This window comes from Neoarius graeffei, chromosome 4 (assembly GCF_027579695.1).
Source record: "Neoarius graeffei isolate fNeoGra1 chromosome 4, fNeoGra1.pri, whole genome shotgun sequence".
Lineage (NCBI taxonomy): Eukaryota > Metazoa > Chordata > Actinopteri > Siluriformes > Ariidae > Neoarius > Neoarius graeffei.
In genome coordinates, this window is record NC_083572.1 from 33,819,278 (window position 1) to 33,827,966 (window position 8,689).

The 8,689-nt window shown below is 40.4% G+C and overlaps 1 protein-coding gene across 1 annotated transcript in view; it reads right to left on the minus strand.

Annotated features, from left to right (window-relative positions):
* Positions 1-8,220: 8,220 nt before the first annotated feature.
* Positions 8,221-8,689, minus strand: part of dtd1 (D-aminoacyl-tRNA deacylase 1) — a 26,333-nt gene continuing 25,864 nt past the window's right edge. The window contains exon 6 of the mRNA XM_060919144.1: positions 8,221-8,689. This exon is cut by the window's right edge and continues 934 nt beyond it. The gene's annotated coding sequence lies outside the window, so the exon portion shown is untranslated.

The following is an 8,689-nucleotide window of genomic DNA, read 5'->3' on the forward strand; positions in this document are numbered from 1 at the left end:
GGTTAATGTTGGGCGGCACGGTGGTGTAGTGGTTAGCGCTGTCGCCTCACAGCAAGAAGGTCCTGGGTTCGAGCCCCGGGGCCGGCGAGGGCCTTTCTGTGTGGAGTTTGCATGTTCTCCCCGTGTCCGCGTGGGTTTCCTCCGGGTGCTCCGGTTTCCCCCACAGTCCAAAGACATGCGGGTTAGGTTAATTGGTAACTCTAAATTGACCGTAGGTGTGAATGGTTGTCTGTGTCTATGTGTCAGCCCTGTGATGACCTGGCGACTTGTCCAGGGTGTACCCCGCCTTTCGCCCATAGTCAGCTGGGATAGGCTCCAGCTTGCCTGCGACCCTGTAGAAGGATAAAAGCGGCTAGAGATAATGAGATGAGATGAGGTTAATGTTCAGTTCCAGCCCTTGTCCAGGGTGTACCCCGCCTTTTGCCAGTAGTCAGCTGGGATAGGCTCCAGCTTGCCTGCGACCCTGTAGAACAGGATAAAGCGGCTAGAGATAATGAGATGAGATGAGATGTTCAGTTCCCTTTTCACTTATTCTCTATCCACCAAGTATAGGGTAGCAACATATTATTTGATAAGCTACAAGCTTATCAAAAACCTGTTTGACAAGCTATGTCAGCTCGGAATTTTCCGAAAAGAAAACTTGATCTAGATCACTTCCCTGATCTAGGTGATAAAAATGTTGACAAAAAATTTCAACTATGTTTGTTGTTGCTGTGAACGAGCGAGTTGTCAAAAGTAACCGGGGTCCAGATCATAGGATTCCGGACTGCTCGTGAGCCAATCAGAGTGCACGATTTGATGGAAACTGGACTGCGAAAAAATTGTTATTTTACAAAAAAAATAACACTTCAGATTGGCGGCACGGTGGTGTAGTGGTTAGCGCTGTTGCCTCACAGCAAGAAGGTGCGGGTTTGAGCCCCGTGGCCGGCAAGGGCCTTTCTGTGTGGAGTTTGCATGTTCTCCCCGTGTCCGCGTGGGTTTCCTCCGGGTGCTCCGGTTTCCCCCATAGTCCAAAGACATGCAGGTTAGGTTAACTGGTGACTCTAAATTGACTGTAGGTGTGAATGTGAGTGTGAATGGTTGTCTGTGTCTATGTGTCAGCCCTGCGATGACCTGGCGACTTGTCCAGGCTGTACCCCGCCTTTCGCCCGTAGTCAGCTGGGATAGGCTCCAGCTTGCCTGCAACCCTGTAGAACAGGATAAAGCGGCTAGAGATAATGAGATGAGATGAACACTTCAGATATTATTTTAACAATAATAAGTATCACTGTATAAGTGATAGAGTGCAAATAGCTGTGTAACTAGATGCCCTTGGGGTTGTTGATACATGGAGGGCCAAAAAAACATATAGCCAACAGTTCAGGTAGGAGTCCTTTGAGGGTAAATGCTTTAGCTTTCACAACATTCTGTTCCCAAAAGCTGATGGTGGGGAAAAAAGTCTTTACACAAAGAAGCTTTTCTTGCTTTTGTAGTTTTTTTTAAACTGTCTTCTGTGTTGGGACTCTTCGATAAAAAGAAGGTGTATTCCAACTTGTAGCTAATGCTAACGCTAGTCCACAAATCTGCACCATCACTCCAGTCATTTTGAGGAATTTTGTACATATCATAACTGCTAATAAACTCTCATTTCCACATATATCTATCCTTTGCTTCTTTCTGACTAAGATTATCCAAGTAATCTGGTAGAAGAGCTTTTTTAGTTGCAGTTTTCTTCAGGCAACAGACACTGGAGATCTTCGCTTGGCTTCGGTATGTGAATAGTATGTAAACAAAGTTCACTTGTCCCCCAGGCATAGGGTAGCAACAGTTGCTAAGGTAAATGTGATATCAGTGCAAGGGTGCTTGCCCATGCACTGAAGTGCCATGGTACCAATGCAGCAGCAAAGTGATTGAGCGTTTGTTGTGATTGGGGATTTCCCAGGGTATTTTCAGTCTGCCTGAGTGCATCATGGCAGCAAGCCGGCCCAAAACACTGATTTTCCTTCAAAATATGCCACAACCATCACAAGGTAGAAATCTGACGTGATTTTTCAGTGAGTGTCGGAGCAAAAAAATAGCGTCAGAAAATTTAAAGTGCGTCGGCATGAAATTAAAGCGTGTCAGCCGTGACACACAAAAGTACTCTGGGAGACTAGAGGATTTGGCTTTCTAGAGATTGTGAAAGAGGGTTTTGGCAGCACAAGGTGTACCTACACTATATTAGGCAGGTGGTTTTAAAGTGATGGCTGATATATTTAACATTTATTCCATGAAAGCGAGTCGTACATAACTTGATAGCCGACAAGGCATGTGGCGCTGAGTCGGCTATAAGCTGTGTACAACAAGATTGAGTGGAATAACTGTTTTGTTCTATCCACATTCACTGGATTTTGAGAAACAGACCATTTTTATTGTCATTTTTTACAAATTCAATAAATAAAAGTTTTATACAAAACATCCAACCAAATAATTTCCCCTTAGAATGTAAACAAACTAGCGAAATGACAGGAGCAATTTATGAAAAATGCTATAATAATAATTATTGAAAAATAAAAAATGTGTTTTTACCATCAGATACATTTATTCCATATTTTGTTGCTTTTTTCTTTGTATTTTTGGGGTTTTGTTTTCAAGTAGAGTTTTTATTTCGTCCTTGGTTGGTTCAGCAACACGCTCCGCCATTTAGTTTTTCTCTACTCAGGGTATATGAGCTGATAGCCAGTCAGAGGAGAGGAGCCAATCAGAGCATGCGATTGCTCATATCCAGTGAATGTGGATAGAATAAAAATGTATATAAATAGCCATATCCCCCTGTATGTTGACCCTAAAATGTGCAATTGTAGATTCAATTATATTAATTTATTCAAACAAATTATGATACATAAAGTAAAAAAAAAAAAAAAAGATTTAGATGGTGGATTTCATGACGAACTTTTTGCCAAATGTGGTGGGCTCAAATGGTTTACTTTTATTTATTTAATTTTTTAAAATCTCCCTGCAACATTAAATGCAACAGACTTCCTTCAAAGCATGCAAATATTCAAAAACAGGTGCTAGAAGCATGAAAAAATTATTTTAAATTAAAGTTTTTAAAAATGTTATTACATTTCTTGCATTTAATACTATTTAATACAAATTTATATTTAAAATAGCTTATTTGAAAAGGATCTCTTTTTTTACAGTTTGCTGAAAAAGAATGATTTTGTACTGATTATTTTCTTTGACAATTCTGGCCTTGCTGAGGAAATTCCACTTACATAAAGCTAGAGTCACTATTCATTACATACTTTAAGCAGCTTTGTGATTCTGTATTTCATATATCTAATTTTATGTGATAATGAGTGCCTTTAACATTTTTATTACAAAAAAAATTCTACATGGGACAGCATGGTGGTCCAGTGCATAAAGCCCTGCTGTCTGACAGCGCCAGGGTTCCTGGTTCAATCCAGAGTTCAGGTCTATGTGGGGGAGAAAATCTATTTTCTCTATAAATTCAGCATGGGAAGCTTGAGAGAAACGGTATTTTGATGCACTGTATTCTTGTATATGGACATATTGGCAATAAAACTCTCTTGAATGTACAGTGACTTCCATGATTATTGGCACCCCTTGTAAAGATTAGTAAAAAGGATTAGAAAAAAATCCACCTTTTGGTGAAGTAGCCTCATCTCCCACTGAAGAAATGAGAAAAATCCAACTTTTAATTTAAATCAATTTATTCAGAGAAAGACAAATCAAGAAATATTCGATATAATTAAGAAATAATTCAATACAGATTTCCATGATCTAATGTCCATTCACTCTGTTTTTTGGCCTACACAATTATTTTCTTCTTATTGGCCTCAGTGGTTTCTTTCCAGCAGTTCGGCCACGAAGGTCTGATTCACGCAGTTGATGCTGAGATGTGTCTGCTACTTGAACTCTGTGAAATATTCATGTAGGCTCTAATATGAGGTGCTGTTCATTAGCAATTTCTGAAGCTAATAATGCTAATGAACTTATCCTCCACAGCAGTGGTAAGTCTTGGTCTTCCTTTCCTGGAATGGTCCTCACAAGAGCCTGTTTCATGGTTTTTCAAACTGCACTTGAAGATACATTCAAATTAAGTGGACTGTCATTTCTCTTTACTTAGTTGAGCAGTTCTTGACATAATATAGATTACTACAGTTGTCAAAATAGGGCTACTTACTGTATTTTTTTAATTTACTGTTTGATTATCTCAAATGCATTAAGAAGGCAAGAAGTTCCACTACTTTAACTTTTGACAAGGCACAAAAGTTAACTGAAAAGTAGTTCAGGTGACTACCTCAGGAAGCTGTTGAAGACAATGCCAATAGTGTGCAAAGCTGTCATCAAGGTAAGCAGTGGCTACTTTGAAGAATAAAATATATATTTCATATTTTAGAACATTTTTTTTTACCAGATAATTCCATACATACTATTCCATATCATTTTTTTTCTTTTTAAGCTATTTTCTACATTGGGTGGTGTAAGTGGTTAGCACTGTCGCCTCACAGCAAGAAGGTTCTGGGTTTGAGCCCAGTGGCCGATGGGGGCCTTTCTATGTGGAGTTTGCATGTTCTCCCCATGTCTGTGTGGGTTTCCTCTGGGTGCTCCGGTTTCCCCCACAGTCCAAAGACATGCAGTTAGGTTAATATGGCCTTGGGCCCAAGAGTGGCGGCATGCGCGTACAGCAGCTGTGGTCTCCTTTGATGAACTAAATTTCATTTTTCATTTGTGCAGTGACAATAAAGGCATTCTATTCTACTGTAGAATAATACCAGACATCAAAATGATATGGAATAGCATGTATGGAATTATCTGGTAAAAAAAAATCTCTTCTAAAATAAATATATATATATATATATATATATATATATATATATATATATATATATATATATACATACACACACACACACACACACACACACACACACACACAGAGAGTACACTCAGAAAAAAAGGGTATTAAACTGTACCTTTCATTGTCAGCTTCATGCATACATACTTTTCTACCTTTACATCTTTTCCTTAGAAAGCTGCCTGTAGTATGCCTTTAAATATTTACTCTAAAAAGTAATTAGGGTCCGTTTGTATTCATTAAATAAATTTGAAAGATACATTGCATATACATTACCAGATATGCATGTCGAAAGTACAAAAGGTGTACACATGAGGTTACCACCCCAGCATCATGGAAAGGTAGAATTTAATACCTTTTTTTCTTCAGAATGCATTCATTCATACATTATAGGTAATGGATGGATTTGTTACAGTATGGCTCATTGTAACCAAGAAGTCATGGGGTGGATTTTTCAGTACTCATTTAACTACTACAAATGAAGAGTTTGGTTCCAAAATGTGATAAATCCACTGTGATAAACTTGTAAAAATGTATTTTCTACACCAAAAAATTGGTAGTATGAAAACCCAGGGATGTGATTGGCCAAGGACAAAAAAGCAGGAAAATATATTGACCCATAATGCGACACGGCAGCAGTGTGGTGTGGTATAAACAGACAGTTTCAGAGAACTTTACCCATGAGATGTTATAATGACTCAGCACCCCGTTAATGGCCAAATGGAATTCAAGGTGAGCAGTTTAACTCCACACAGAAAGGCCCTTGCCGGCCATGCGGCTCGAACCCAGGACCTTCTTGCTGTGAGGCGACAGTGCTAACCACTACACCACCGAGCAGTCTAATAATAATAATTATTATTATATAATTATATCATCATGATTATGAACAGGCCAAATCCCAAACGGCTCCTGGTTGAAGACGGAGTACACTACTGTAGAAGCCTTTTTATACTTTCTATAGGGCGGTTTTGGAGAGAGCTGGGGGGCATTTGGGATTCAGTTAATTATTATTATTATTATTATTATTAACAAAAGAGCAGCTAGCTGCGGCTGAATCCCAAATGCCTCCCAGCTCTCTCCAAAACCGCCCTATAGAAAGTATAAAAAGGCTTCTACAGTAGTGCACTCCGTCTCCAACCAGGAGCCGTTTGGGATTCGGCCTGTTCATACGCATGCGTAATAGCGCTTGTTTATAGATATGTTACTAACTAACTAAAATTTCCAGTGAATTCAAACTGGGACACACTTTAAAACTACTACCTGGAAAACAAAACTGTTGATGAATTAACAAACTGATTAATTCCTAACTTCACTCGTGTGTACTTATGTAAAGTATTAAATTAGTTTGCAAGCTAACAGTGTAATATGTTTCTACATCCAGGCTGCTTTAGCACACACACACACAGCCAACATGGACTGAGAGAGGAACCCTCCCCCCCCACACACACACTCAGACACTCACCCAGAAGTTTCTTCACCTCATCTTCACTCATGTAAACGTTGACACTCGGGTGGTTGTTATGGCTGTTGGCGCTGATTATCCCACTGGGTCTGGCGAGGCACAGGGCCGCCTGGAGCAGCACGCAGCCCCCGAGTGTCCTGAGGGCTGGAAGCGGCCGAGCGCGGAACTCCGTCCGGCGACCCTCAGCGCCCGGCGCCACCTCCTTTTGCCCCAGCATCACACCTTCACTCTTCCCTCACACTGCTTTAGCAAACCCGGTGCTTCCTGGCCAAGCTAACCGTAATGCTAACGACGCCAGCTAGCTAGCTAACTTTGTTCAAGTCTTCAAGACTCGGGTCACATAAAGGTTACTCTCGCGTTATGCATAATGGGCTTTTTTTATTATTATTGGTACCGCTTAACCTAGGGTAGGTTATTATGCGCACGCGTGGCTCATTGGAGTTGCCTATGGATAATGTCATAGACATATAAACATAGACGCCGCATTGAGCTGGTGGCCCGTTGCTGGGATACGTCAGAGTGTCCGCCATATTGGATGTGGCAAATCTTCCCCGTAAACCAATGCAAGTAAATGGACTGAACTTCATAAAGCCCCTTTCTACAATAATATCTCGATGCCTTTTATTCACCCATTAAGACACACACGTATATATTTGGGAAACAAACAGTCATCAAAACAACACAACTTTTAATGTGATGGTTATAAATAGTGTGCGAAATACCCTGTACACTGCAAACTAGCGATAGATAGCTGAGGTAAGCTAATCAGTCAGCATACCGTAGCAAGCTACCAAAACCTGAGGCCACAATAACCAACCTACAAGACTGAATATGATAAATGATGGAAATAGTGGAAAAACTGGAAATAGTGAATGAAAATAAAAATGTACTGTTTTATTTATTGAGTCACCACACAGACCTACTCTCGTTGAATAAAGTGAGCTGAATGACCGCCAAACTGAGTTCGGCCAGGTTCTAACATCATACCAAAACAAAATACATCACTGATTCCTTCACATTCAGAAAGGTTAAAAACATTCATCATACGTTCAAAAACGTTCATCATAGTGTGGCACTGTATTATCTAATTCTCACCGCTTATAACTATACACCTACCCGGTGGAGATGAGCTGGGAAACTGAAGACTGAAGGAATAGTATTGAAAAGTATTTTTCCAGTCTCACCTGTGAAAGGGAATCCCATGTGATCTCGTTTGGACGGTAAACCTGTTGGTACAGTTAAACGCAGCACATGAATGAGGCATCTTTATTCTCAGCTACTGTCTAGACGCTATACCAGAGACGGTTGAAGAATCTCCACTTTGCCACATCCAATATGGCGGCGAGGATGACGTATGATTCTACGCAGAAGGCGGCGTCTATTGGTGCGTTCATGTGCTATGGGAATTATGGTAAATACCAAACGCCGACATGGAAAGCACACATGAACGCCCCTTCTTGTGGTATTTTCCACTGGGCAACTCGTAGAAAATTTTGATACACGAGTTGCCGAGATGAGATGAACTTTAACCTTTTCAACATGGCGGCGAGCGGTACAAGACTAGCTTATGAACCAAGAAAGAAGTGGTTTTCACCTATGGAAAGCTGACTCTCACCTTTTAAACGAGTCATGTTATGTATATTATTATATGTATATTATAGCCTAATACAAAATATTCTGTGGCTGTTCAAAGAACGCCAACAATGATCTAGATACTGGCTACTCTCATTGTGGCTACAGCCAAATTTCCAAAAACTGTGTGGCATTCAATGTGTTAAGAAAATCTCTACTTGTCATGATCAGGAAATATTCAGCATTATTTACCTTTTGACTTTTGATAACTCATATTCCTGCTGCAGCTGATGAACAAGGCAATCTATAATTGTTTTACCCAAATAACAGGCCTGATTCTGAATCTGGTCCACCATCTTTAATTGGTCAACAACAACAAAAGCATGTGAACACAACACACTGGTAAATACCACTTCCCAACTGGAAAATATCATCTTCCCATAGCACATGAACGCAGCATATGTTTATATGTCTATGGATAATGTGGTAATGTGGTCCCCCCCCCCCCAAAAAAAAAACAACGAATTTGCATGATTCACGAGGGTCGCATTTTTATGCCTGAAAATCCGGAATTCCGGAAAAATCCGGAAGAATCACATCCTCGAAACCTGTTTGAAACTTTAATACAACACTATGAGGTTGTAATAACATCCATCCTCTGTAGCTGCTTATCCTATACAGGGTCGCAGGCAAGCTGGAGCCTATCCCAGCTGACTATGGGTGAAAGGCAGGGTACACCTTGGACAAGTCGCCAGGTCATTGCAGAGCTAACACATAGAGACAAACAACCATTCACAGTCAATTTAGAGCCA